Source organism: Oratosquilla oratoria, chromosome 29 (genome assembly GCF_046742065.1).
Source record: "Oratosquilla oratoria isolate Oo_2021 chromosome 29, ASM4674206v1, whole genome shotgun sequence".
NCBI lineage: Eukaryota > Metazoa > Arthropoda > Malacostraca > Stomatopoda > Squillidae > Oratosquilla > Oratosquilla oratoria.
The window spans coordinates 16456246-16461245 of NC_134805.1; positions in this window are offsets into that span (position 1 = coordinate 16456246).

Below are 5000 nucleotides of genomic sequence, written 5' to 3' on the forward strand. Positions count from 1 at the left end.
GCTTGCTCAGTCTAGTTTCATCTTACCACATGTCTTCCCTGACCTTGACAGCCTCTGTCTGTCTTTGCTTTTGCGCTCGCTCTTATCGCCCTTATTCCATCTGTCTTCTTCAGTTTCTACCTACTTCATTGTCTCTACCTGTTTCTGCATATGTCTACCTGTCTCCACCTGCCTCTGCATGCTTGTGACTGTTTCTGTCTGCCTCTACCTAGCTCTGTCTATAGCAATCTGATTCAACTGTTCTGCTCGCCTCTGTCTGTCTGTCTGCCTCCTCTACCTGCCTCAATCTACCTCTGCATTTATGAGCCTTTTGCAACTACGACTTTGCCAGCTAGCACCTGATACTCCACTTGTACTTCACTCCGCCAAGCATCTGGCTGCCTCTGTCAGCCTGCATCTGCTTCTTTCCTCTCCTCTTTGCCTTTTTTTATTTCTGACTCTGCCTAAGTTTGCGTGACTCTGTGTGTATTATCTACCTATACCTGTCTATCCCTAATGCCTCTGTGTGTGTTATCTACCTATACCTGTCTCTGTCTGCCTATCCCTACCTCTCTATATGCGTCTGCTTGCTTCCTCCACCTGCCTCCTCCATGTTCCTCCACGGGTTCCCTCCTCTCAAGCCTCACCCAATCCTCCACCTTATGGATTGTGCGTTGGCGTCATTGTTTTCAGCGCAGAGAGAGAAACATTACTCTCCGTCCCATCGGAATCGACCTCGGCTCGGCGTTTCCGAGGGATAGATCGACCTCCTTCCGTGCTTGGGCTCGAACGCCTTAATTCTCAAGGTCGACCTTTAGGCTGCTGCAGTGGGGAGAAAACCCTCCACCGCAGTCTGTAGCAGGGAACGATTATATCTCTCACTTGAACTAAAATTCTGTTGACGCGTCGAGTTTTCTTTACGAATTCTTGGATGTCAAGTATTTCTGGAGTAGTGATTATTTAGTTCGTGGTTATTCTCTGTTTCAAGCGCGCGCGCTCGCACACACACGCACACACACACACACACACACACACACACACACACACACACATGCACACATACACACATGCGCACACACACATACACACACACATGCACACACACACGCGCACACATACACACACACACACACTTACACATGTGAATGCAAGAGAGAGAGGGAGAGAAGGGGGGAGGGAGGGATGGAGAGAAAGAGAGAAAGAGAGTGCTAGCGTCTGCTTGTGCGAATACGTATGTGTGAATGTACGTGTGTATTTGAGTGTGTGAGAGAGTTTGATTCCCCTTTGTGCTTCAGCTTTGGTAGGTGGACAATGCGTGTCCTTGGTATCTTTATCGACTTGGATCCCTTTGCTGAGACCTTCCAGGCAGCGGGAGGGTCTGCGTTCTTCCCTCCAGAACAGACGTGATCACCGGTCTCCCTCCTCATTCTTCCTCTTCGAAAAAGACATCGTTTACGTTCCTTTCCCGGTCTTCTACCCTTGCAATCAATCAATCCGTCTCTCACCCCCCCCCCCGGCGTCAATCCTCCCTCCACCCCAACTTTCCTTCTTCGTTGTCCTCTATCTCCTTCCTTCTCTCTCTCTCTCTCTCTCTCTCTCTCTCTCTCTCTCTCTCTCTCTCTCTCTCTCTATCTCTCTCTCTCTCTCTCTCTCTCGGCGTTGGTATGTTTTTATGTGATCGATGACCGTCTTCGATTTGCCACGCGCGGTGACGATATAATTTCACGATCGATTAAGAACGATATTGTTTTACAATCGAATACAAGGGGAGGCGTTGTTTCGCTTGGGAATCGACCGGCAAAGCTTTTGAGGTTTGAGTTCTTCAGATCTCGCTTTGTCGGGTGTTTTCTTCCCCGCTGAGGGTTGACTTGATTGCTGTTGTTAGATTTCCAGGGTTTCCTGTTCCTCCTCTTCTTTTTTTAAACCTGAGGCTGTGAACTCTCTTTTTGAAGGTCGCTCCTTTGTTGATTTCGTCGTCAGTATCGTCACTGTTTTTTTGTTGTTGTTATGGTCGGCGTATGTCGTTCTTGCCTCTGCTGACTTCATTATCATCACTCATCTTGTTGTTGTTCTTCTTCTTCTTGTTCTTCTTTTCCTTCTTCTTCCTCTTCTGCCCCCAGGTATGCTCTCAGCCTGTCAGGCGGGCCAGCTCTCTTCTCCAGTTAGTCCATGCCGGTCCCAAGCCCGGATAAAAGAGGAGGGTTGTCATGACAGGCCTGGCAAGCCGGTGACGTAAAAAGACTGCTCGAGAAACTCAAGGGACAGCCTCGGAAACTGTCATCACTATCAGGCCACTATCCTTATCACCAAAAATAGTTGTCCGAATCACCGTTGTCATCGTAGTCTTTCTCGTCGTTTTCACCGTTGTCGTTATCAACAACACCTCTATCACCACCAACACCACGACCATCAGCATCATCAACTCCTCACTCAGCACCACGTTGAGAGTGTCTACTCTACCCTCTATAACCTAAATTTGTTGAAAGAAAGAGTTCTGTTGTTATCCTTTCACCCCCTTTTCTCCTTCGATCCCTCCCTCACTCCCTCACTCCCTCCCTCTTGCTCCTCCTCTTCTTTTCTCCCCGGAGTTCCCACACTCAGGTGATCCCAGACTTTCTCCTTAGAGAAATCTAGAAACGCCGCCGCCCTCCTCTCCTTTCCATTGTCTCTCTTATTCTTGCGGGCTCTCACACTCCCAGGCACCCCTCCTCCTCCTCCTCCTCCTCCTCATTCTCTTCCTCATTCTTCTTCTCCTCCTCCTTCTTCTTCTTCTTCTTATTATTATTATTATTTTTCTTCTTCATCTTCTTCATCTTATCATCATCATCATCATCATGCTTTTGTTCTTTTTCTTTTTCTTGTTCTTTTTCTCGTTTTTTCTTTTTCTTGCTCTCCTTCTTCTCGTCCTTCTTCTTCTTGTTCTTCCCCGTGTTCTTCTTGTTATTACCCTTGTTCTTATCCTTGTTCTCTTTCTTCTCTTTCTTCGTTTATTTTTCCATCCTACTTTTTTTTTCTCTTAATCTTCCCCATTTCTATATATATCTGTCTATTTCCCTCTCTCTCTCTCTCTCTCTCTCTCTCTCTCTCTCTCTCTCTCTCTCTCACACACACACACACACACACACACACAAACACACACACACATATATATATATATATATATATATATATATATATATATATATATATATATATATATTTAATTATATATATATAATCTCTGCCCACCTACTGGCTATCCATCTATACAATTTTCTTTTTCTCTCTGCTCTGCTGTTATTCCCCTCACCTTTTTGTCTCTCTTCCTCTTTTCTATTTTTTTTTCAACATCTTTGCACTCCGTTTCTCTCTGTCTCTCTCTCTCTCTCTCTCTCTCTCTCTCTCTCTCTCTCTCTCTCTCTCTCTCTCTCTCTCTCTCTCTCTCTCTCTCCCGTCCTTCCTTATTTTCTTTCCTTTCTTTATTAAATTCTCTAGTCCTCATTCTCCCTCCCTGGTTCTTTTTCCTTCCCTTCATCCCTTTTTCTTTCCTTCTTTCTTTTGTTCCTTTCTTCCTTCCTTTCTACATTCCTTCCTTCCTTCCTTTCTACATTCCTTCCTTCCTTCCTTCCTTCTTTACCCTTTCCTCCTTTACTTGTATTCTATATTTTTTCCTATCCTTCCTTCCTCCCTCCCTTCTTTCGTCCTTCACTTCCTCCTTCCCTCCCTCCCTCACTCCCACCACCCTCCTTTCCTTCCTCCCTTCCTTCCCTCCTCCACCCCTTCTTTCCTTCCTTCCTTCCTCCCTCCCTTTCCTCCTTCCTTCCTTCCTCCCTCCCTTTCTCCCTCCCTTCCTTCCTTCCTCCCTCCCTCCCTCCTTCCTTCTTCCCTCCCTTCCTTCCTCCCTTCCTCCCTCCCTTCCTCCCTCCCTTCCTCCCTTTCTCCCTCCCTCTTTCCTTCCTCCCTTCCTCTCTCCCTCCCTCCATCCCTCCCACCTTCCGTCCTTCCTACCTCCCTCCTTTCCTTCCTCCTTCCTCCCTCCCTCTCTCCCTCCTCCCCCCTTCTTCATTCTCTCTCTCCCTCCCTCTCTCCCTCCTCTCTTCCTCTTTCTTTTCTTCCTTCCTCCCTTCCTCCCACCCTCCCTTCATCTCTCCTTTCCTCCTCCCTCTCTTCCCTCCTCCCTTCCTCTCCTCCCTCTTCCCTCCTTCCTCCCTCTCTTCCTTTTCCCCTCCTTCCCTTCCTTCCCTCCTTCCCTCCTTCACTTCCTTCCCCTCCCCTCCCTTCTTTCTCTCCTCCCTTCCTCCCTTCCCCTTTTTTTCCCTCCCCTATATCCATGGCGCTGGCTGTGCCCTCCTCGTTAGCATAAGGGAGGCCGGCTTGAACCTGGAGCGTCCCCGCGCGCGCCTCCGGAGTCCCGGGGCAGACTCTTCTTCTTCTTCGGGAAAAAGAACAAAAATATTTTTGTCTCCCAAGACGTACACGTCCTCCTTAACTCCATTCCAGCCCATGTCTCAACTACGTGGAGTCAATTCTAAACATAAGATCTACTCCACTCTCTCTTTTTTTTTTTTTCTTTTTACATTTTTTTCTCTTTTCACTTTCCTCTCTTCTTAGCCTTTCTCATTTTCTTTCACTCTATCTTCCTTCCTTTCTCTTTCTCTTTTTTCCCTTTCTTCCTTACTTTTTCTCGTTTTCTCTTTTTATTTCTATCTTGTTTCTTTTTCTCTCTAATTTTGTTTCTTTTTTTATTTGTCTTTCTCTCGCTCTCTCGTTTTGTTTCTATTTCACTATTTTTCTCTTTTTATATCCCCTCCTCCCACCTTCCCTCCTCCCTTCCTCCCATCCTCCCTTTCTTCCTCCCTTTCTTCCTCCCTCCCTTCCTTCCTCCATCCTCCCTTTCTTCCTCCCTCTCTCCCTCCCTCCCTTGCTTCCTTTCCCTGTGTTTCTATATTTCCCTTTACTTGTGATGACATATCTCGTACTCTCTCAACTTCTTTCGACTAACGAGCTATCTACTGTACTTCATCTTTCCAGATAAACCCATA